Raw genomic sequence first — 26375 nt, 5'->3', positions numbered from 1 at the left:
GAACAGCAAGAGATTTAAGAGTTTCAGCAAGTCCTAGATTCACTTCTTACTCAGTTATGCTTTGGAAACAAATATGAGAGCCTCCTTCCCACTGTATCTAGGAAATAAGCAAGTTGCAACCTGTATATTTTATCCATTAATCAAATCTGCTTTACCTGAGAGTCTTTAGCCATGGGTGCATGCAAGGTAGGAAGCTTTCAATTTTAACTACTTTCCACCTCAAGCCACACTGAAACCTAATTACATAAAGAGTGCAATGTATTGGTAGAATAAAAGATAAATATGCAGTTCATTAACACATGAATGTGAACAAACACAGCAAATGTTTCACCTCCTCCCCCAAACACATTTACATGTGGAAATCACAACAGGATTCTTTAGACACATTTCACATTTAAGCCAACTTTTCTGCTTTAAACAAAAAAATGGCTACATACAAGTTACTTTACTTTGATTCATTTATATACAAATGATTCTCCACCTAAACCATTTCATTGTGTCACCTCTCTATTTGACCCAATTACAGTAGGTTTAACATTAAACACTGCTGATTTTAGGCAGACAATTCATGTACATGCACACTAACATGGCATATTTAAGAAGTATGTGGGCTAGTCTACACTATGGGGGAAAATCGATCTTAGATACGCAACTTCAGCTACGTGAACATAGCTGAAGTCAAAGTATCTAAGATCGAATTACTCACCGTCCTCACGGCGCGGGATCGATGTCCGGGGCTCCCCTTGTCGATTCCACAACTCCGTTTGGGTTGGTGGAGTTACGGAATCGATATAAGCGCGTTCGGGGATCGATATATCGCGTCTAGATGAGACGCGATATATCGATCCCCAAGCAATCGATTGTAACCCGCCAATATGGTGGGTAGTGAAGACGTACCCTGAGAAACTCAAAGATTTACTATAACCTAATGTAGTGAACTTAAAATAAGCCTCTACAGTAGAATAATATGCTACATATGCAGTGTGCTGCAAATACTGCTAATTTAATGTATAATATGAATATTTTAAACATTTTATGACAATTTTGAAATGACATTAGTATTTGATTCTTCAGTGTCTAATTGTGTGTATAAATAAGACTATAATCACGTAACTGTAGCTAGTACCAGCTCTATTTGTCCCTCCCCAATTAATGTATCATTTTTCCTGTAATTAAAATGGCCACAGTAGTCCTAACAATATTCTGTGGCCTCATCCACACAGAAATTGCATTGTGTTAATTAAGGAGTTAAAAAAACTCAATTCAGCTAAATCAGTGCAAAGCCTATATATTAGTGCAAGCTAACTTGATATAACCCAGTTGAAAAGTATGCCTATGTAGGGCTTGCACTGGTTTAACTAAGTAAGTTTCTAAACAGATTTTAGTTAAATTGGTTCACTGTATATGACTATAGCCAGCTTTTATAATGCATTGTCTAAATTCTGAAACTCAATTTATACTTTTATCTGCTAAAAAAATAAAAAGCATCAAATACTACTACATTTGCACTTTCCTTATCACAAAGGTTTTGTACTCAGAGGTAATGTCTGTGAGCTTAAAGCTGTTACCAATCATTCCCCTTTTCAACATTATTGAGTGAGGTGGGAGAAAACAAATGAGGCACTATCAAATATCAAATCCATGTTTTTAAATGCATACCAATTTCTAAGTTATGCAATACTGTGCTGATCACTATGGTGTAACATTTTAATAATTTCAATGACAAAACTTGCAAGTTAAATATTTCTGAAGAAATAGTCTAAATTTATAATTTAACTATCTGCAATAGACAGCTCTAATTAAGACTGTCTGCATTAACATATTTAGACAATCACATCTGTTGCCATGTAGGAAAAAAGTCCCTCTAAGCACAAAAATATGAAATTATGCTTTAAAAATTACTGGTGAACCACATTAATGATTTACTCATATGCCAAGTCAGCAGTAACACTTGCCTTTGGATAATACTGCTCTGAACAGTACCTAAATATAATTTTATGAAGGCATGTTTAAAAATAATTTTCTTTTTCCCTTGTATTCCAGAAGAGGCCACGTCTACAAGAGGAAATTGACTGGAACAGCTCCAGTATAATTTAGGGGTTCTGGAATAGCTCCCCATGTGGACACACTATTCCTGAATAAAAGCAATTTTATTCTGTAATAGTAACTTCACTTCCAAGATGGAGTAATTATTCCACAATAAAGTCACTTATTTCAGACTAGAGTGTCTACATGGAGGCCGGGGTCATTCTGGAATAGCTAAATAAGAATAGTTATTCTAGAATAAATGCCAGACAATTTGGAAAAGAGGAGATGGGGGGAGGAACATGATATCCATCTGCAGATACTTAAAGTCTGCCATAAAAAAAAAAAAAAGAGAAACATCATTCTCTTTTGCCACAGAGGACAGGACAAGAGGCAATGGGTTCAAACTACAGCGCAGCAGATTTAGATTAAATCTCAGGAAAAACTTCTTAACTATAAAAATAGTAGGAACATATGGGCCTAGGGAGGTTGTGGAAGCTTCTTCACTGGAAGCTTCTTCACTGGAGGTTTTCAAAAGGAGGCTAGATCTGTCTTGGAGGTTAGACAAAACAAATCCTGCATCTTGGCAGGGGGTTAGACTAGACCAGTGGTTCTCAACTGGGGCGCTCTGAGCAGTTTCACGGGGTCCACCAAGCAGGACCAGGGTTAGACTCACTGGAACCCAGGGCAGAAAGCCACAGCCCCACTGCATGGGTCTGAAGCCTGGAGCCCCGCCACCTGGGGCTGAAGTCTGAGCAACTTAGATTTACGGTGCCCCGTGGCATGGGGCCCCTTGCAATTGTCCTGCTTGCTACCCCTGGTTTTTATATGCAGAAAACTAGTTATTGTGGCACAAGTGGGCCATGAAGTTTTTATAGCATATCTTGGGGGCAGGGAGGGCCTTAGAAAGAAAAAGGTTGAGAACCCCTGGACTAGACGACCATTGCAGACCCTTCTAATCCTTTGTTCCCACAAAGACTAGTTAAGAGAACCATACTTCATCACATGCCTTCAATTCAACTATGGGGCATATTTAGAGCAAACAGAAGTGTGCAAAAAACTGAAGTCACACTGGGTAAGTCTACACCGCATCTGGACATGCACCTCCCAGCCCAGCTCCACAGACTTGGGCTATCAAGGCTCACACTAGCACAAGAGTGGGCAAACTTTTTGGTCTGAGGGCTGCATGGCGTTTCAGAAATTGTATGGAGGGCTGGTTAGGGGAGGTTGTTCCTCCCCAAAGAGCCAGGCATGGCCTGGCCCTGGCCCTCCCCCCCCCAAATGGCCCCCCTGGGGCCCCTGCCCCATCTGCCATCCCCTTGTCCCCTGACCGCCCCCGGAACCCCCACCCCTGACTGCCCCCTGATGTCCCATCCAACCCCCCTCCTTCCTGACTTCCCCCCAGGACCCCTGCCCCCATTCAACCCCCCTGTTCCCTGCCCTCTGACCATCCTGACCCCTATCCACACCTCAAACTCCCCTACCCTCTATCCAACCCCCCCTGCTCCCTGCCTCCTTTCCACGCTGCTTGGAGCACTGGCGGCTGGCAGCACTACAGCCGTGCCACCCAGCTGGAGCCAGCCTTGCCATAGTGCAGGACAGAGCACTGTGTCTGACCGGGCTCTGCAGCTGAGCTACCTGGCCGCCTACAGCATTGCACTAGCAGCACGAGTGCTGAGGCAGTGGGAGAGGGGGAAACAGCAGGGGAGCTAGCATCCCAGGGGCCGGGCCAGGAGCTTAGGGGCGAGGCAGGAGGGTCCCACAGGCTGGATGTGGCCCGCAGTTTGCCCACCGCTGCACTAGTACATTAAAAATAGCTGTGCAGCTGGGGCTGGAGCTCAGGTTCCCTGACGGATGGGGTGGGACCACTGCCTGAGCTGCTACATCAAAGCAACATCTGTATACATAGACATTTTTAGGGTGCTAGCACAAGCCCCAATACCACATGTCTGTGGATCCAGTCTGCAAGGCTCACTCCTAGACGCTGTGTAGACATACCCTTACATTCTGTTAATCTGGGCTCTTTTGCATTCCTTGGAATTGGACTATTTTTTTAAGTGTTGGGCTTTTCTTCCCTAAAAGATAGCTTCCTCTATGCAAATGAACATTTGTTCTCCACTGAGATTGTCTGTCTCTGGAGTCAGCCATCAGCTGTAAAATTCTGTCCTTCTTCCCCCTCCACACTTCACCCTACAAGGGAGTATTATCTTTAAAGCCAGAGGCCTGTTCCACACACAGTTCTTGTGCTGGTATAACTATTTCAGTTTGGGGTGTAATTTTTTTTTTTAATCAAGATAGTTATAACAATTCAACCCCTTATGTAGATAAATTATATCAATACAAAGGGGCCTTATACATGTGGCATAGGCCCCTTCCCATACAGTATGCCTTTATACTGTCATAACTGTGGCCACACCAGAGAGGTTAAAACTGCTTTAACTATACTGGTTGCAACTTGTGTACGTAGATGAGCCCTAAGATACCGACATCTTAATAAAACATGCTTAACAAACTCACGAAGTTTGTGTTTTAAAATTTACTTAGTTTTTTTTTTAAGCCTAACAACTTTTAGAAATTCAAGAACCAGTAACCAGAAAGTCTTCTTTCTAAAACTGCGTGGTTCCAGTTATTTCAGACACACACACACACACACACACAAAATAAAAAAGTAAAAGGGATTTCTGAATACTAATGTTCAGATTAGTTCTGCAGGAATTGGAATGGAAAAAAGACAGTGTAACTGGGCAGTTGGTCATAAAAAAAATAAACCACAAATAAAAAGAACATTAGAAGAGTCACTTCATTAACCACAAGGCAGTCTTTGTGACCTCATGTCCATTTTCACCAGTTTTACAGTCCTTCTTTCAATAAGGTTATTTCATTAGTCTGTTTCACCACAGCACAAGAGAGCTCCTTATCCACATTTTACAAATATTTCTCCTAAAAATCGGCTTCAGTGCTTTACTTCCAGCTCAGAAAGTAGCTTACCTAAAGGGCATCTTGTTCTGATCGGACTGAACTTGTCTCTTCAATCTTCCCGTAATATTCTATTGATTTTCTAGTGCTTTCCGTAGCCTCTCACAAATCCATTTTACTCTGTAGTTATCACAGATAAATACAGATGGATGCAAAAAAAAAACAAAAACCACACACCCTAGTTTCTCCCAATTAGCAGAGATCATATATGATACAGTGATGATTTCACACAAGTCAAACCAGACAGCAATTAAGTCTACCACCAACAAAATACCAAACCAAAGGACACAGACAAGAGCCACAAGCAGGATTTGCTACGTGTGCATTGTGAAGCTTTTACTATCAGTACAAATAGCAAGAAGATTTAAGATGTTTAACATACAAAACAGTTAGTTTATGCCATTAGAAACTAGTATGGTACAGATAAACTATTTAAAAGGGAAAAAAATCTATTTTAAAAATCACCGTTGCCTTCACTAAGAAAAGTAGTGAGCTATTGACAAGCAGGATTTAAAATCAGTTAGTTTTAAAATAGGTCTGGTCATATAACTCAACATACGATCAAGATACAATATAACACTCAGTTCTACAGAAGCATTTCAACAGAGATACATTCAGAGTCACTACTTCTAGTAGGATAAAGATCACTAGTAGACTGGAAAAAAGTGTTAAACCATTTGCCTGCTTTCACCACTTTGTGTAGTCAATAAGTAAAGCCTGATCATTTTTGACCCTCAGGAACTGTATAAAATTCAGCTTTCCTCCCACCCAATAAGAGAGATTATGGTCATTCTCCATTTCAATTGATAATGACTGGGAGAAGGAGGTTCATAATCAGGGTACCTCTGCTCACACAATTCCTCTTCATAATTTCAAATTCTCTTTATATAAAGTGTTTTAAGTTAAGTTATACACATGGTACTGTCTGCATCATGCAGTTTTGAAGCATAACGGGGCATGCCACGCATGCTTGCTTTGGTGCCCCCATAATGTGGTTTAATTATGATGACTGAACTAATAGGCTCACATCACAGACTTTTACAGGTTGACCCCGTGTCATTCTGATGTATCATTTTGCACCAGTTCAGTGCTGTAAATCAATTTAAGATATCCAGCAGGCTGAAAAGGCTGGTAATGATGCTTTCTCTGCAGTCTCTGGGGACTCCACATTATACTAAACTTACATTATTTATAAAGCAGAGATGATGCCTCCATTAGCCTTGTAAGACTACAGAAACGAAGGCTTTTGTATACATACAGCTTGGACTGGGTAGTGCATACTATTGTATTTTAAATATAACATTCAAACGTATTACTCCCTACCTTTTTTTATTTATATATATACACACATACATATACATATATACACACACACACACACACGGCTTCTAAATTTCAGTCTTTAAGTTGTACCCATAAAGTGGCTCAGAATTTAAGGAGGGTCTATAAAAAAAAAAAAATCACTCCAGTATTTACAAAAACTGGTGCAGCAATGTTACTAACCATTGCATCACTTCTCTTTACATCTCAGCCCTTTACTTACTAGTTTGAACTCTACATTTGTCAACTTCCAAACTCTTGAATTGGTAGATTCTACTTATGCAGAAACTGAAGAATCTCAAGCTGTTTATCTAGACTCTTTCCCCCACTGTACTGGATCAAAGAATACACAAAATGAATAGTAGAGGATAGCATAAGGGGGGGGAAAAAGTGTATTTGATTACATACCAAGGGAATGGACGGGTCAAAACTAAAGCATGGACAAATCCCTATCCTTAGGGTAACCTGATCTTGCCTTGAACTGATCATTTCTGGAGACTGTGTAAGGCTCCTAGATCACCCAACTCCAGAGAAATCTGTCAAGCCCCAAGTTACAGTGTGAAATTAATAAGATGAGAGTCTGAACAGCAGCACAGGAATATCAAGATGAAAAATACTTAGCTCATATAGTTAACATTAAAAAAACCCTAAAGACAGCCACTGTAAAGGAATCACAAAAATGAAGTACTGAATATTTAAACAAGGTGCAATGAGAATCTTCTACCAACTGCCCTGCACAGAACTCCTATCCAGATTGATATTTTTACATCTTGAGTTGCAACTGGAAGCAAGTCGTCAATAAATTTAATGTAGTAGTTATAGACAAGATTAAAATCAGTTTTAACACAGCAAGTTCCTTTACAGGATTCACTCATTCTTTGACACACTGAGGTGCAGACGCTTGACCACATGAAGACTAGCAGAATTTGAGGTGTCTACTTACAAAGAAGAGTGGTCTCTGCGGGTTGTTAGTCTTAGTTTTGAGTTTCATGTTGTGTAACGTACAAAAATCACACAAAAGCTAAGTCTTATAGGGAAAGAGAAGTCAGAAGAGGCAAGAGTTGCCAGTTTTTACATGTAGAGCTGTCTGAAACATAACCTTTTAACTAAAATGTTAATTTCTAGAGACATCATATCCTACTATGTCTGTGATAAACTAAGGATGGGCATATATTTGCTTTTATTTGAAATATACATGACTGGGGGAAAAAAAAGTAGAATTAGATGTTTCTGACCATCAAATACTCCACCCAAGAGAAGGGTGGCACCTATTCTTAGATGCAATGAACATAAGTTCTTTTTCCTAAATATACTAAAAGAAATTCTCTTCCTAAAAGTTAACTACAAATAAGCATACGCTCTACAAGCAAACTGCAAAACCAGCCTGCACATCTTCTTTAATTTTATGAACTGCTAACAAAGGGACAAATATTGTAGTTCTTACTCAGTCAAAACTCCCACTGACTTCATTAAAAATGATAAGATCTGGCCCAGCTACTTTAGAAAGCATGATTGAACATTTGCACATGGACATATCTTAATAAAATTTAAAGATACATCTATAGTTGGATAATCTCATTCTGTAAAGTAGAAGTAAATTGAAAATCACATTGAGAGAAGAAAAATCATATGTATCCAAGCCTCCTAATAATTAGAAGAATTTTAAGTGAACTTTCCTTGACCTCTAAACAAATCTTGTTGCAAAAAGCAAATCCATTAGGAGGAACAAAGATTTGGATTAGCCAAGTCATTAGAGAAATGCTTTTCCCAAATAAAAACAAAGGGCATTTGCCTTGTGCTAGCCAGAGCTTTACAGGAACTGTTACAAGTTTCTCCCACTTGGCTTTGAACACAATGGGGCCAGGACAAAAGTCTGAAGCAGCAGAAGCCTCAGAAACAGGGTTTTCTAATGAGAGAGGGGAAAAGGGAGAGAGGAAGAGGGAAGGAGAGCGCTCTTGGCGGGTCTATTTTCTCTTCCTCCAGCCCAACAAAGAAATCTACCTAGAAACTTTAAACCAAGGAAGGCAGCAAAGAAGAAAGCACAGAAGTCACAGGTTTCTCTCCGGGAACCCGCAGAGACGCCATCATACTGGAGAAAAACCCTGTCCCCCTCCAAAAAAAAAAAATTTTTTTTAAAAAATAAAATCCATCCCTCCTTACCCCAAACCGTGGTGAAAAGAAGAAGCCCGGACCCGAGCCTGACGTTGGAAATAACTGAGGAAAGGACGGGGGGGGGAGCAACAAGGCAAAGCGCAGCCACCATGCAAACCACTTCCCTGAGCGCAGCAAGCCCTGCCCGGCCCAGACCAGCCAGCAAGCCCCAGGACGCAGAGGTGGGGTAGGAGGGGTCCCCGCCCAGGCACAGGAGCCGGCTTGGGAGAGGGCAAAGAAGCGGAAAGTTGTTACCGGCTGCTGGGCGGCGAAGCGGGCAGAGGAGACACCGAACGCCGCGGCAGCTGGCTGGATCCCTCGCTCCTTCCTCCCCTGGCTGCGGCTGTTGCTGTTGCGGCTCCAGCCGCCAGGCAGCCCTGCGCTCGCTCTGCCTCTGCGCCTAGATTGATCTGGTCTCGCTGGCGTCAGGCAGTCGGAGCCGCCCAGCCTCCACTTACCCCACTGCCAATATAACACACACCAGACCGGCGAGGGATCCTCTCCAAATTCCCACCCCCGCCAGCAGCTGCAGCTGCCTTGGGGCCCCTCTACAAAGTCCTGGGTCGTGCGCCTCCTGCATTGCTGGATTAGTTTGGTTTGTTAGGGCCAGCCTCTAGCGTTCACAAATCACGAAAGTGACTTAAAACCCACAGTTTAAACAAACAGCAATACATTTTGGCTGTTTTTTATTTTCCATCTGGTTTCGCAGTCTTTAGAGTACACTTGCTTCACATTTCAAATGTGTCCCTGCAAACATGAGGGCTAGTAATTTTTGTATTATTATTGTTAAAGCTGATATTCTCTCACAACAATCTCGTGTTTCCAGAAGTTGTGGCCCCGATTGTTTGGTGTAGTCCATGCTTGGGCAGAGATTCACCACCACAGAGCTCATGCCCAGAGCAGAACAAAGTTGTTGAGGAAGAGCCTGAGAGCTTGTCCACACAGTGAAATTTCCTGGCATACCTTAATTTAAACCTGTATAATTATACTGCTATAGTAATGCCAGTAAATCTCCCCATGTAGACAAGATCTAAGTATTATATTAACCTAATCTTAAAATACAGAGAAATTAAAGTACAAAGAGGTTATAAGGCCCTGATGCTGCCCACACTTTTGCACAGAAGTAATTTTACATGTGTGAGGAGTAGTCCTCGATTACTCACACATATAAAGTTACTCGTGGGTGTCAGGCTATGTCTACATTATTGCCGCTACAAAGACAGCCTACAGTGCCATAGCTACATCACTGTAACCCCATAGTGTAGACACAGCCTACAGCAAGGGAAGGGATTTTCCCTTCACTGTAGGAACACAACCTCCCTGAGCAAAAGTAACTAGGTTGACAGAAACACTCTTACGTCATCCAACACCAGAGATTATGTCAGCATTGCTTCCAATTGTCAGGTGTATGTAGATTTTTCACACCTCTGAGTGCTGTAGCTATGTCAACCTAAATTTTGACACCAGGCCTCAGTATCTGCAGAAACCTCACCTAAATGACTTGCCCAAGATGACAAAAGAAACCTGTGGCAGAGGTGGGAGTAGAATCTAAATTATCTGGCTCTCAGGCCTCTGCCACAAGATCACCTTTACTCCCATACTGGTTAATAATGGAAATTCACCCACCTGTCTGGTAAACAGGCATACAACCAGTATAATAAACACAACAGTGGAAGACATGGGAACTTTGGTAAAGGACATTGGGGCACACACACACCCCCAACTCAAGAAAAGTATCGTGGGTTCCACACAAAGCAGCCAGGGCCTTCCTTTAAAAAAAAAGGGGGGGTCATCTTGGATTAAATTTTGTATTTTAAATAAACCAGTCCCTTTACCTTTTACCACGTGCACCGTCTATTATTAAAGATGAATGGACTCTAATAATCCAGTTTACTCTGAACCATTTATGCCGTGTTTACTTTTTGTACTTTATTCAATTAAACCACTTGGGTTTCCTTTTGTGGTCCTCATGCATCAGTAGAATGCTGCAATGTATGAGTTGAAAATACTTCTGTGAAATGCTTACATTCAAACAAAATAGAATGTTTCAGATTATTTTTAAGTCTAATGAAGACATTTATAAATAGAGAAGTGCAGAAGAAGGATAAGCTAATTAGCCTATATTATTTGCATTTGGTAAAACCTGCAAACCCCAGACAGGGGTTAGGACCCTATTGTGCCAGGCATATACGCACAGTGATAAGATGGTCCCTGCCTCAAAGATTTAACAAATCTAAGAACACCATGACCAGATCCTTGAAACCAGGTGTTGTGCCACTGACTTCAGTGGCCCCAATGGGCGGAAGAGTCTGCCCATACAGTCTTCACTGTAGGACTGGATCCTAAGGAGACGTGACAAGAAGCGAATTAAGGACTAAGCAGTGCAGTTTGTCAAGTGTCTTCTTAAATCCACAATTTTTGCTATTTTGTGGGGGGGGGAAGGTTGGGGTTTGTTTGTTTTTTGTGAGGGAGAGCTGGGTGGTGTGATGTAAAGGAGTTATAGTGCTTTCTATTATTTAGTTAACACTTCTTTGAGGGGTAGGGAAGGTCTAGATTTTATAGGCTTCCTCTCCTAAAAAAGTGTGCTGTAAGCAGGTAATTAATTGTAGAGGCATGGGGAAAGTCAGTCATATGGCAAAGGGCCAGATTTTTAAAGGTAAAGATACAGATAGGTATCTAGTGGGATTTTCAAAAGTGATGTTAATTTCTTTGGTGCTTTTGAAAATCCCATTAGGTGCCTATCTGCATCTTTAGGCACCTAAATACCTTTGCAAATCTAGCCCTAGGAGGCTGCATGCAAAAAGGCAGAGAATGGGAGTGGGAGACAGATGTAAAATGAGAATTTATGTAGGCAGAATTTCCTTAATTGTTTCTTATTTACCGTTCAAAATAAAAACATCCATGCCAGTATTATGATTCAGTGTTGTTTTGTCTTATTTAATACATTCATTATTTTATGTAACAAATACCTAAAGAAATGCCACTTTTCTAAATAGGATAATTGCTCTCCGTCTCAGGAATTCTTACTGTGAGATCAGAATTTTCACGCAGATTATGACAGATGATTTCTAGTTAAAATCAGCCTGGCAGCATAAGTTTCATTTGGCTTGTTCCCTGGGCTTCTGTTACAGATAGTGGCTTCTGCTGGTGACAATGCTGTGCTGAACTCCTTAATTTTGCTTCATGTTATGTTCACTAAATTTTTGCCAGGTGGATAGCCAATAATCCAGTAAAGCCGGTATTTTCATGAAGTGTTGTTCAATATTGATCAATGTGCAACTTTTTACCTGAATCGAATTAGCTGAAACCATTTTCCTATCATTCATATTGTATTTTGCACAGAAAAATAAATAAATAAATGGAAGTGGGGCATTTTGTAAGAGGAAAAGCATTTTTTTCCTCCTCATCATTGATAATGAGTTTTTCACAACTCTAGCCAGAGTTCTGCAATTTCAAATTTGACTCCTAGCTCAATAGTAAAACAATACTGATAACAATACTGCCCTTCCCACCCTCCACCAGGGACAGCCCACTTGATCATTCTTTATGGGTTTTCTTTTAAATAGGATAGGTAAGGAAGAGATATTAAGGAATGCCATATAGGCCTTCTCCTAACCAGTATCATTAGAGGATATGACTGGGGAGAGGCAAGCAACTATATAAATCTGTTTGGGGAGGATGTCCCATGCGTGAGGGACAGCATGGAAGAAGACCACAAAAGTGCTTGTAAGATGCTACTGGGAGAGTTAAAGGACAGAAGAGACTGGATAAGTAAGGTGGAGCTAAACTATGAAGAGCCTTGAAGGTAAGAACCATATATGGTCCTAAGACTGACCAACTTCTACCAGAAAACTTTTGATCACAGTATGGAAATCCATCTGCATGGACCCGATTGCATAATAGGGACCTATCTGTGTTGCCATGTTTGCTACCATACACAAAAGAAGATAAAGACCCTAAAGAAGCACATTTCATTTCTTAACATACAATTTCTTCCCGAATTAGCCCACTATGATTAAGTAAGATTTATACAGAATAAACATGGAACTGATAACTTTATAAGATTATTAAACACATTTCTCTCTGTTATATTAAATAATACTTCTGCAACAAATATATCTGGAGATGACAAAGAGGTCTTTGATCAGGTTGAATAATCATTCTTCTTTTCCACTGATGGGATTTGGACCAAAATTCATTACTTGGATAAGATTAATGTATCCAACTATAGCAGCCAAGATCCTTATTAATGGTTATGATTCCAAAAGCCTGCGGCTGAAACATAGTACTACACAGAGCTAACCCTTATCTCTCTTATTGTTTGCACTTATTATGGAGTCCCTGATGCAAAGAATTAATTCCAGCAAGGGTATTTTTGGTATAGGAATGAGCAATATTGAACAGCAGATTGTATTACATATGTTGAGGATACATTAATTTTTGCCAGTAACCCTATAGTGTCCCTAGCCAATGTATTGAAACAATGAAACATTTTTGGAGACTTTTTGGGATTCAAAATAAATTACAATGAATCAGAGCCTCTCCCTCTAGACTTTGCCCAGTGCCATTCAGAAGCCTTTGAAGATCATTTAACTTTGTCTCGTGAACCACTTTAACTAGGGATATTGGAGTCTATGTAGCCAAACATTCTTTGGACCTTTATAAATTAAATTATTTCCCTTTGGCCACTCAAAGATTTACATAACTGGAATAACCTAAACCTATTATTGGCTTCTTGGAAGGCACCACTAGAATTAAACTTCACTCCCATCTTAATTACCATTTTCAAGTTCTTACAGTCCCTGTCCCATTTACATCTTATTACATTTTAATATACTGCTTTGTAGTTTTTTATGTACGCAGGTGTCAAATACAAAATTGAAGCTTATTTTCTTTATCAGAAAAAATCAATAGTGGTTTGGCATTTTCAAACCTAGCTCTTTACTGCTTGGCAACACAGTTAGGTCCATTAGCTGACAGGTACAGAAATGGCTCCCAGTATATCCCATATCAATATATCTCTTTCCTTCTACAGTTTATTTATACCTTCACTAATATAATTAACCTATTTGTCAACTGATGAAAAGCACTGTGTAAGAGCTAGGTATTATTATTTATTACTATTAATATTGCTCACCATGCAGTGGTTATTAGTTTTTCTAAGCAAAGTGTTTTTTTTTTCATTTTGGAATGTATATATGAATTATATTTACACACCAGGCATAAGAGCAGGATTACATGTTTAGGAGTGGAAGGCTAATTGAAAGAGGTGGAATGTGGAGATTAGTAAAGTTATTCTGAGCATTGGATAAAGGAAGCTGTTCCAGGCATAAGGTACTACAGAGAAAAAAAGCAACAAATTGGACATTTCTCTCTTGTATGGCAAGAGACCAGGAAAGACATTGTGCTTCTGTTGTTTATGGCCCAACTGGATGTACATAGGATTCCTGGCAAAGCACTCACAGTTAAGTTTTTCAAAGATATAATTGTGCCCAGAGGATACAGAACAGCTTTATGCCAATGCAAATAGTATGCCCTCTCATATTATTGTGCCTTACTCTATATTGTGTTCACCAATTATAAAAGGCTTGTGGGCTCTCTACTTAAAACATGTAGGCAGCCAAACCTAACACTGCAGGTAAAATCTGCAGAGCCCTGCAAAACCTTTTTTGTGGATTGGATGCAGATACAAATTTTGTATCCACACAGACATGTAAAAAGCTGGGCTGCCTAACCTGTTCGCCTGGGGCAATGTGTTCTTGTCTAGTACTTGATGGTCTTGAAACAAATGTATATATATTAGTTTCCATTTGCACTTCCTGGCGCAAACTATGTTGCAGGTCTCAAACATCCTAACAGTAACACACGATTACACAAGTTGTTGAAAACATGTACATATAACCGGAAGCACAGAAAGGTAGGACTGGAAGGAACCTCAGTAGGTCATCTAGTCCAGTGGTTCTCAAAGCCAGTCCGCTGCTTGTTCAAGGAAAGCCCGTGGCAGGCCGGGCCGGTTTGTTTACCTGCCTTGTCCACAGGTTCGGCCAATCGTGGCTCCCACTGGCTGCAGTTCGCCACTCCAGGCCAATGGGGGCTGCGGGAATCGGCGTGGGCCAAGGGATGTGCTGGCCGCCCTTCCAGCAGCTCCCATTGGCCTAGAGCAGTGAACCACGGCCAGTGGGAGCTGGGATTGGCCGAACCTGAGACAGCAGGTAAACAAACCGGCCCTGTCCACCAGGGACTTTCCCTGAACAAGCGGAAGACCGGGTCTGAGAACCACTGATCTAGTCCAGTCCCGTGCACTGAGGCAGGACTAAGGGTATGTCTACACTTACAGTTCTGCAGCATGTGTGGTGAAGATGCTCCACACTGATGGGAGAGCGCTCCTACTGACATAAAAAAACCCACCCCGCTCTCCACCAACATAGTGCTGTGCACACTAGTGCTTATGTCTTCAGCATAAGCTATGTCCTCATGGGGGTGGAATATTCACACCACTGAGCAACATAAGTTTTGGCGATATAAGTGGTAGTGTAGACATAGCCTAAGTATTATCTAAACCGTTCCTCACAGGTATTTATCTAACCTGTTGTAGAAGGAAAGTCCTAGAAGAATAAAACTAACTTCAAACTCCATGCCTCTTCCAATCTTCACCAAGCTGGCCCGCCCCCAAGATAAAATAGCCAAATTGTTGACAGGCAAGTAGAGTAATACTAAATACTAATCTCATCTATACATTATGTACTATTATACACACACACACACACACACACACACACTAAAAACCCAACTGATGATTAAATGACTTTATTAAGGTTACAAAGTCAACCACTCAACAGTTAAAAAATGCTAAAGCAGCCTTAATTCGGGAGCCCTTATGTACATGCAGTATAGTACAATCTTTAATGACATGATCACACACTATATTTTCCACAGGACCTTTGGCTCAGACAGTGCACAGGATGGATGGAGCTCAAATAATGAGCAGCTATTCAATATTTTGCTCTCTTCTTGTTCAACGTGTGGCCCTTGTCCTTATTTATTACATACTATTCAAACCTTGCTCTGAAGGGGTTTTCCTCAGGGGTTTTCTATCCTACTCATCACTTTAGTATCTGAGTGTTTCACAAACATTGATTAATTTATCTTTGCAAAACCCCAGTGAGGGGACGAGGTGCTATCATCCCCATTTTACAGTTAGGGAGCTGGGGCACAGATAGACTATGGTCTAAAGTATCCTCAAATTTGGGAGCCCAATCTGAGACATCTAAGACTAGCATTATGTATCTCGTAAGTGTTCAGAGTTCAGCTTCCATTCACTGCAGTTGCATCTGAGAATGTAGCACTTCTGCAAATCAAACCCCAGGGTCTCAAGTCAGGAACCCAGAAAACGAGGGAGTACACAATTAGTGACTACCTGCAAAAAGTATGGGTGAAGTGACTTGCCTAGCATCAGACAGGAACTCTGTGGCACAGGCAGATGTAGAATTCAGTTCCCCAAGGCAGCATTCACCTGCTTAACTGTGAGACCATCCTTCCTCAGCCTGTAATCCCCTGCCTCATTCCCAGTGCACCTGTGGCTCTGTGGGCAGGACTTGCTATTGCTGTCGCTGCTGCTGGAGGAGGTGGCTGCTCCTGCGTTAATCCCGCTTTGCTGCCTCCTGGGGTGGGGAGGAATGGCGTGGAGCCTTCCCTTGTCGCTCCTGCTGCTGACGACCATCTGCTGGCCTGCCTGCCTCCACTTACCCACCCTGGGACTATTGCAGCAGAGACTATTATCACATGCCCCCCTTGAAATTTCCCTTCCCCATAGTTTGCATTGGGCTGGTGGGCCTTCTCCTCCCCATGCCTGCACATCAGCCCCTCCCCCTCATGGTATGCAACCCTCCCCACTGTCTCCCATGGTCCTTCTCTCTTCTAGTTCACTGCTCCCCCCATCTTTTGTGGTCTCCTTCCACACGGCTGTGTATGCTCTCTCTCTTTCCTTGCAGTTCATTGCTTCCTCCACCCCCCGTTTGTTACCTGCCTTCCCTGCCCTGCCCAGCCCCCTTATCTCCTGCTATTTTTTATCTGTCCTGCCCAGAGCTCCCCCCTCCTATTGCTGTTTGATATCTGCTCCACCCCGGAGCCCCTCCCCCACTCACTGGTACTTGGCTTCCCAGCCCAGTCCCGCCCTTCACTCTTTGTTCCTCTCTAGGCCCCTTCCATACCCCTTACTGTTTATTTCCCTGCCTCCCCTGTCCTGCCCAGGGCCCCATTTGTCATGTCCCTGTACCACTTATGGACTGGCTACAGAGCTTGCTTAGACACCAGATGTGTTCATCATAAGATCCTTTAATGCTCTGCCAGGTCTGGTAAAAGTTCATTTAAATAAGGTATTTTATACATGGTGCCACCTAGTGGCTGAAGAGTATAATACACGTTAGCATTCCACGACATCTCCCTCTTAAATTCTACATTCCTACCATTTACACTATCACGCTATCTTTGAAGTTGAGTATTGATCAGTCTGTTGTGCATCTCTGAATTGTACTGGCTTTCTAATTACACAACCCCAATTTGTTATACTGGTCATCTGGTTATCTATTAATTGCAATGCTTGGCTGTGGTTTGTTTGGAATCCTTGAGTAGTCTTCTTGTTCTGCATCTGCCATCTGTAGAGTTTGCTCTGTTGATTATAGCTTGTTCCTCAGAAAGAACAAGCTATAGATGCAGACAATTCTCTTGAACTCTCCACCGTTGGTCTTGATCACATATGATCTGGGAACTGAATTATTTTTCCTCACAATTGCTGGAGTTATCCATCCTTTTTCTCCATCCAATTTGACGTGAACATAGACACCAGGTTCTACATCTGACAGTTCTTTGAGTGATATCTGTTGTAAAAGTGTTCACAGGCTCTTTTAGCCTTTTTATCTGAGTTGGTTACTCTTCATGTCTGGCCACTTTGGAGACAGATTCTTTTCCAAAGTTGGAACAGTAGTTCTGATTTGTCTTCCCAACAGGAGTTGTCCTGGATTATATCCAGTAATTGCTATTGGTGTTGATCTGTAACTCAGGAGAGCAAGGAATGGATTTTCCTGCTGTAGGATTTTCTTGGTTGTCTGTACAGCTCTCTTAACCTCTCCATTTGCTTCTCCGTAATGTAGGCTGCTAGCAATAGGATCAAAATCATATTTTGTTTGAAAAGATTTAAATTTTGCTGCAGTGAATTATGGTTCATTGTCCATCACTAGTTGTTCTGCAATACTGAAATAAGCAACATTTCACTTCATTTTCTCAACAACACTGTGACATGTTATGGCTTTCAACTACATTATTTCTAAATACCTGGAAAAATAGTCCACAATGATCAGGTAATGATGTTCTATGAATTCACATAAATCTGCAGCTAGTCTCTTCTAAGGTCTGTCTGGTAGAGGTATTGTTATTAAAGGTTCTTTGTGTTGTGTTGGTCTGTGAGTTCTGCAAGTTCACATGCTGATACTTTATTCTTTATGTTCTTGCTGATGTCTGGCCACCTCACTGACTGGTTGGCCCATTCATGGCATTTAGTTAATCCTTGATGTCTTTCATGGAAAAGATTTAGGATTTCTCCTTTCATTTACTGGTAGTTTGGAATTACAATTCAGTCATCTTTATTCATGAATCCACTGGACTTGCTCAGCTCTCCACACACCACAAAGTTCTCTCTTGTCACTTCCTTAGGGTCCTTTAGATACTTGGGCCAGCCAGCCCAAATGCAATTTAGAACTTCCTAAAGTTGAGTGTCTTTTGAGGTTGCTTTTTGTAGCTGGTGTAGTCTCTTTTCTGACACTGATCTGTATGTGTCTACAGCATCCACACATGCCTTTACATCATCTTTGCACTCACAGGTAGTTGAGTGCAATGCTGGGCTCTGTGACAGTGTCTGCTACTACCAGATTTTTCCCAGGAACATATTTAGCAATTGGGTTAAATCAAATTAACCTTAGCAATAGACATTGGCATCTCAGCAGTGCTTGATCCAGGTCTCTTCTGTTGATGAGGGTTACAAGCAGTTTGGTCTATTATCCATGTAAGAGAATCCAGTCCATACAGATATTTGTAAAAGTCCTCAGATTCCCATACACTGGTCAGGAACTCTTTTTCAATTGATCCATATACATTTTCTGTTTCTGTGAGGGTGCGAGAGCAAAATTCAACTGGCTTCCACTCAGAGCCATGTTGTTGCAATAGTACACTACCTATGCCATATCTGCTTTCATCCACACTGACCATTATGGGTTTGTTCACATCATAGTAGTACTTGAAAACTGGAGCTGTTGAGATAATTTCTTTTATCTTTTTGAAGGCAATTTTTGATTTGGCCTTCATAGCCAAGATGTGTTGGACATTGATAGTTCATTCAGAGGTTCAGTTATTACAAAAAGATCTTGTAGGTATCAACCAAAGTAATTTACCATCCCTAGTATATGTCTCTGTTCTGGTACATTAGTTAGTGCATTCAAATCTCAAATTGCTTTTACTTTCTCAGAGCAAGGACTGATTCCATCTTTGTTTATTGTCTGTCCCAACAATGTGAATAAGGGTGGTGGAAAAGATATTTTCCTTTGTTTACTTTCTGTCTGAACTGACTGATTAGGTTTAGGATTTTGTTGTGTTTGTCCACCAAAGATTCATGTGTCAGAATATTGTCCATGAAAATGAGAATGCCATCTGTATTGGTTAAAAGTTCTGACATCTTTCTTTGGAAAATTTCAGGTGCACTGGTAATTCCAAAAGTTAATCTTCAACAGCAAAACCTCCCAAACGATGTGAAAAATGTAGTCAGTTTAGCATTAGTTTCTGTGGATAAAGAAATTTGCCAGAATCCGCTTGAGGCATCCTGCTTTGTGAATATTGTAACTTCTTTCACTTTGGGAGGAAGTTGTCCAGTGATGGGAGGATATATTTTTCTCTCACAACTGCTGCATTAAGTCTTTCAGGATCCACACACATTTGTATTTTTCCATTTTTTCTTCATAACTGGTACCAATGTGGCACACCATGCTGATGGCTCAGAGATTCTCAATTATGCTAATCTATTCCATTCTCTTTCACTCAGTTTCCACTTTATGAAGTAATGGGATAGGAATCCGGCAAGGTGCATGTACACTATATGGTTTAGCATTGTCTCTTAAGGTTTAGTACTGCATCTCCCTTCACAATTCACTATCACCAATTATTCCATCAAATTCTTCCACTTTCTATCTAGGCCCATCACGGCTGTCATGCTGCACCCGAGAAGACAGTTGATCTGTGGTCCTTTGACCACATACACTCTGAATGCATAGCTTTTGTCTCTTTCTCTGTAAACTGTTTTTTGTGATGAGCTGGCCCATGCAGTTCAGAGTACTTCTGGGGCTAATTAGAGCTTTGCCAGGTGACTTCAGCTCTGGGAAACGTCGAAGGTGGTCATCAGTTCCTTCTGAGATGAACTGTGACATCAGCTCCTGAGTCAATTGTAAAGTCAATAGTCTTGCCATGAATATTCAATTTCATTCACTAGGTAGGCTCCATGTCATCACATGTAATAGATCCCAGAAGCAATGGGTCTTGATTATCTGTCATATGAGTCAACTCCCTGACTGTTTTGGACCAGAAAACAGTTGCAAAATGTCCATATTTCATGCATTCATTACACTGGGTACTTCTTGCTGGACACACAATCTCCTGGAATATCACTTTTCTCACATGTTGTGCATGTAGGCTGGAATTTTTCCCTGTGAGCCTGGTAGTTCACTCTCCTTGCCTCAGGGATTTTATGATAATGACTTCTCACTCTCAAGTATCTCTTTATAGCTTCAAAGCTGATTTCAGGTTTTTCAAGTTGTTCTTGCCTTTTGTTCTGTGGTTTCACTAATTCTGACTGTTCTGCTGTCTGTACAGCTGTGGCAGGGGTTCAGTCTCTCTTCAATTGTAGCTGCTGTGAAAGGTTTTTACCTGTTAACCCAATAACCAGCCTGCCGCTGATATTTTCATGTTTTGCATTCTCAAAATCAGTGTTCAAGCAATGTTTGCAGCGCTCTTATAAAACATTCAACATTTTTCCCCAATTTTTGAATTGTCTGGTGGGAACATACTCTCATAAATCACATTTCACTGAGGTATCAAGTATGTATCAAACATAGCCAGAAACCCTTTCATAGCCAGCTTTGTGACTGTCTTACGGAAAGTCAAAAGATTTAAAGATATGCTCTTCCTGCTTCCCTATAGCATAAATTAAAGACAATAGCAGTATCTCCAGTTTCTTTGTGCAACTTGGTAGCAATGCAAACTCTTGCAAAACATTGTTTCGAATCTGTCCAAGGTTTGTCAAAGCTGAAATTCTCTGGGGCATTGAAGAGTGGCATGTTGAGGAGATCCTGCAACTTTTGTAGCTTTGTTCCCTTCTATTTGCCTTGAAGGAGCAATGGGCACTATCAGGAGTTCTCTGCTCAGTTTTCCCTTTCAATGTCCTGATTTTTAACCTCTTCATTTGTTGTCCCCAGTATTTATGAGGGGGAGGGCTGATAGCTTTGGGAAGGCTTAGGCTCACCATCTCCCAGCAACCACAATAGGTACACACCTTCCAACTTCTGCAACAAATGAAGCAGGATCCTATAGACAACAGTCTCATTCGCAACTTATCCCTGATTCTTCCACAAAGCAGATCCATGCCATGCTGTAACAGGGTGCTGGTGCAAAGGCACCTAATTAGCCCCTGCTCAGCCAGCCCCAATCAGGGGAAATAAATTGGGGGTGGGGAGAAGCCTGGTGCCTGGCCTTTAGAACTGGCTGCACCTGTGGGCCTGAGGATTCAAGGGCTATAAAGGCTGGCTGGCAGCCAGAAGAAGGGGAAATGGTCAGGGGAAGGTTAATCTCTAGGTTGAGAAAAGACTGTTTAGGAGAGGTGATTATCAGGCCTGCAAGCTCTGTACATAGTGTAACATTAGTGGTGGGAGAATGTTGTGTAAATAAAGCCACAGGTGCTGCATAACTAGAAGCCTCTCTGAGCTTTATTGGGACAACCAGTGGGCCTCCAGAAGAGGGGCTGGCAAAGGACTTGTCACACATGCACTGGGTGAGACAGGAAAAATAGAATGTGGTCATATAATTAAGGGCTGTATCATATTGCATAAGCACAAGAGGGCCAAATTAAGGTTGCAGAGACAATCTTTCTTCTACCGTATCCTAACTTTTGGGTGCTAGACTTTGCAACCTTAATGTTCTTTTAATGTAGTTCTTCTCTGCATAGTTTCCTAGGTTTTTTAAAAAAGCAAACTGAAAAAACAGAAATTCCAATATGAGCCATCACACTGATACCCACTTGGGACATCAGCAGGGTTGGAACCTTTAGATCCATCACAACAGACCTCTCCACCTGAGCTAATGGAGTAACTGACAGCAGTAGTAGGTTGTCATCCCTCTGTGGACCAGCACCAAAGGGGGATGAGATATTGTGCTAGTGGGTTTCACAGCTATTTTCCGACGGCTAAGGATTGGTGAGACAGAGGAACTTAGAATTCCATCCCAGGCTTTGAAGGGATGTGTTCTCTAGTGACCACAGACCTTTCTTCCCATCCTCCCCAAGCTTGACCCTGTTCGCTGCAGCCTATCCTTGCCCCCAACCTGTCTTCTCACACCCCATCTTCTCCTCCCAGTCCTATTCTCCCCAGCCAGTCCCAGTCTCCAATCCATGCCAAATTTCAAGTCCCTCCACCAAAGTATGCAAGGTGCAAGAGTGTATCAAAGAAGAGGTTGCCAGAATTCAACATGAGCAAAACAACAATTTTCTCTAACCTTGTTCCTTAGAAATGACTGAACTATTTTGGCTGAAATTTAAACTCAATCAGTCCAGATTTAGGCAAACAACGTGCACAGAAAATTTCAGTTTGAATGGTTTATGTCTGGCAAAGTTACAATCAACTGAAAAATGGTTTTATAATGGGAAGTGCTAGGCAACCTTAATAATAGGTGGCACTACCAGCCCTGTCTGTAATACAGTTTGAAGGGTCAGAGCATGATAAACACATGTGCAGATCATGCTTTTGGTGGAAGTGAGAGGGAAAAAATGGGCTACGCAGCTGATCAACACTTATGAAATCATCTTTCCTGCATCCCTCTCTCAAGAATCCCTGAACATGGCAAAATGTCAAATACAAAAACATAAAACAGTTGCCGTTTGGACTGAAGTAGTTTACCATGTAATGCATGAAGGACTCTTGTGATAGCTATAATATTGCCTGAATGAATATGTATTAATCATTCTGTATGGAAACAGAGAAGGGCAACATGTGATAAAGTATAGCAATAGAGAGTACCTCAGTACTCATGAAATATAATATAATATACAGTTGTCAGAGAGCAACCAGCTGAAGGGGCATAACTCAGATTTATGACCTGCGCTTACACAGTCTTACACTGTGATCTCATCAAATCTCAAATTCAGCAGGTCAGGCCCAGTTAGTGTGTGGATGGAATATGCTCAAGGAAAAACACAGCTACTGCAGGAAATTATGGTGATGATTCAGCTGCTGATTCTTCGTGCTGAGTCACTTTTGAAACTTTGCCTCACCACTGATCAGATCCTCAGGTGGCCAAATTACACCAGCAGAGAATCTGACCCAATGTGTCTGAGGGAGGAGCCATCTTTTAGATGGGAAATTAAATAAAAATCCTTGCTTGTGATTAACTAACAGTCTCGATTTTTATGTTGGAGTACAGGAGTCATAGGGAAATTCCAATGTAGACAATACATTTTGCCTCTCTGCAGTCCCCCCACCCCCAGAGTGGATATCACATTTTACTTTTTAAATGGATGTTGTACACTTACTTATTCAATATATTCACATTGACAGGCTTCGTAGAACAAGTATGTTTCCAGAGAGAATTTCAATGAAGTAAGGAAGGTTGTTTGATCCTTCCCTTCTTTTGTTCAAATTCCTCCACAACACACAGTTTTCCATGTAACCTTTCTACTCTAATGCACCACAAAGAAACTGAAATTGTTTAAAAACTGCAGTCATCATAACATGTACCTAACATGAGCCATCTAAAAGAAATATATTCTATAATCTATTCTTTGTAGGGGGAACTCCCTCAGAAAGAGAAGTATTCCCTTTCCATTTATTTTCATCCCACCGCACTTCCCATAACTCATATTCACCAATATCTTTTGTCACTTCTGATATGTTTTACACCTAATTGGGATGTTAAGTTTCTTGGTGCAAATACCGTTTCTATACATCTGACTTCAACGCGCTTTACACACCCATTGCATCATATACAATTGTCACATTTAAAAAAAAATGTGAGCATTACATAAAAAAAAATAAAGAAAGTGACATCTACACTTCTGGAGGAATTTAGGTAGGTAGAATGTAATTACCCTAACTAGAATTTGGTCAACACGTTAGGTTAACACCACTAAACTCACATGAAAAGTGCTTGTGGGATCTTTGGCAATTGAAAGTGGTAAAAACATTGGTTTCAAATTGCTTTCAAAATATAGCACCTTCAGCTCATTAAAGATTAGAATAATTTACAAACATAATGCTATACATATCTCCTTGGGATTTGAATATATATTGGTCTATCTAGTCTATACATACGTACATTTCTGGATTCTTCAGGATGAAAAGCACTCAAATAGATGTTATTTCAGCTGTGTGTCCTTTTATCTTTGGCAAAAGCAAATCAGAGAGGCAATACCTGTTTGTTCTGTCAGAAGAATGACTTTGATTTGTGGGGTATAATCACATTAAAGATAGTTCATCGGTCTCCCAGGTACTGCAGTTCCATTTATAACAGACAATTATCCCTGCTTGGAGCAGCTCTCATGATCTAGTGATTGTAAATGTCTGTTATCAAAGCAAAGCTAGCTAAATGCTACATGTTTCTCTTTAAAGCTGATTTGATCCTCTGGTGCTGTCCGTCATCCTCAGAGTTTTCCCTAGTGTATGGATATCAGTTTTCAGTATAGTCATGCTCAATGCTGATTTTTTGATGTGATCTAGCAGGGCCAGCTTCAGAGTAAGCACATGGCTTACTGTTCCACTCTTCTGTGGGCAGGGACTATACAATATTGTACAGAGAACAAGCAGAGCAACATGCCTGTGTCTACACTAGCATACTAGCTTGAGGCAACAATGGTTAAAAGACATAGCAAATGTGTTTTTAACACTGTGGCCTGGTCTACACAGGGCAAGATTGCCAAAACATTAAAATTGGTTTTAAAATTAGTTGGAGATGCAGAAAATACAAGGCTCCAGGAGCAAAAACTGCTCTGAAAGCCATTTTAACTAGACTGTGTGACAAAGTTCTTCCTCTACTTTGGTGGGTCCTGCGCTTATTTGGCAGATTTGCTCACCTCAGTGATCTTCCCCACAGTCTGGGTCAGCTTCTCCTGTGTCTGATCAGGAGTTGGGAGGTTTGCGGGGAACCCGGGCCTGCCCTCTACTCTGCGTTCCAGCCCAGGGCCCTGTGGATTGCAGCTGTCTATAGTGCCTCCTGTAACAGCTGCATGACAGCTACAGCTCCCTGGGCTACTTCCCCATGGCCTCCTCCAAACACCTTCTTTATCCTCACCACAGGACCTTCCTCCTGGTGTCTGATAACTCTTGTATTCCTTAGTCCTCCAGGAGCACACCCTCTCACTCTCAGCTCCTTGCGCCTCTTGCTCCCAGCTCCTCACACGCACTTCCTCTCCTCTGGGCTTTCACTAGGTCTGTCATGGGGCTTGCCCTTGTGGCAAAGTGGGGGGATAAATCGTCGTTAATATCCCACTACACCTAGGAATGCCCAGACTTGTTTCTTGCAACATGGTTGGGGCCAATTTTGGATAGCCTCCAACTTTTTCAGTTGGGGTTTTACCAGACCTTTTCCCACAATGTAGCCAAGATATTTGGCCTCTGTAAACCCTATAGCGCACTTGGCAGGGTTTGCTGTAAGGCCAGCTCGCCTGAAGGTATCAAGGACTGCCTCCACCTTCTCTAGGTGGGTTTCCCAGTCTGGGGTATGAATGACCACATTGTCCAAGTAGGCAGCAGCATAACTATTATGCGGGCGTAATAGCTTGTCCATGAGGCGCTAGAAAGTAGCTGGGGCCCCACGTAGTCCAAAAGGGAGGACAGTATATTGAAAAAGACCCTCTGGTGTAGAGAACACAGTCTTTTCCCTTGCGTCTTCCGCAAGGGGAATCTGCCAGTACCCCTTTGTCATATCTAGAGTAGTCAAATACTGGGCATTACCCAGACGGTTCACTAGCTCATCTATGCGAGGCATGGGGTATGCATCAAACTGGGATACTTCGTTTAGTCGCTGGAGGTCGTTGCAAAACCTTGTGGTGCCATCAGGTTTGGGCACCAGCACAATTGGGCTGGACCACTGACTGTGGGATTCTTCAACGATCCCCAACTCCAGCATTTTTTTTACTTCTGATTTTATTTCCTCCCTTTTGGCTGCTGGCACCTGATAGGGCCTCATTGTTATTCTGAGTTAGGTCTTTTTGGACAGTTATGCACGCCTCTTGTGCATGCCAGGGTTTCAGAAGGTTGATGTGATAAATCTGTTCTTGTTTTCAGCGTCCTGGCTGCCGCACCTTGTAGGTTACTTCCCCTGTGGGTTCAACCACCTCATAGGGTCCCTGCCATTGGGCCAGAAGCTTGCTTTCTGCTGTGGGTACCAATACCATCACCTGATCCCTTGGTTGGAACTGTTGGACTTCTGCCTGGCGATTGTAATGGGTTCTCTGGGCCTCCTATGCCTTTTCCAAATGTTCCCGTTCAATAGGGGTGACCCAGGCTATCTGGTCTCGCATCTGTATTACATGTTCTATTATATTTCTCCCCTCATTGGGTTCCTCTTCCCAGATCTCTTTGGTGATATCTAGTATGCCACGG

The 26375-nt window shown here is 41.7% G+C and overlaps 1 protein-coding gene across 3 annotated transcripts in view; it reads right to left on the bottom strand.

Moving 5' to 3' along the window:
• Positions 1 to 26375, bottom strand: part of SMAD1 (SMAD family member 1) — a 202975-nt gene that overhangs the window by 72854 nt on the left and 103746 nt on the right. The window contains exon 1 of one of the 3 annotated variants that reach the window (XM_050946524.1): positions 8728 to 8925. The exons of the other annotated variants lie outside the window; for them this stretch is intronic. The gene's annotated coding sequence lies outside the window, so the exon portion shown is untranslated. Of the gene's footprint in view, positions 1 to 8727; positions 8926 to 26375 lie in introns of those variants that run through there. 3 annotated transcript variants of the gene reach the window in all.

The sequence above is a fragment of the Gopherus flavomarginatus genome, chromosome 3, assembly GCF_025201925.1.
Source record: "Gopherus flavomarginatus isolate rGopFla2 chromosome 3, rGopFla2.mat.asm, whole genome shotgun sequence".
Taxonomy (NCBI): Eukaryota; Metazoa; Chordata; order Testudines; family Testudinidae; genus Gopherus; species Gopherus flavomarginatus.
Note: the sequence above shows the minus strand (reverse complement) of the source record. Positions and strands in the feature narration are given on the sequence as shown.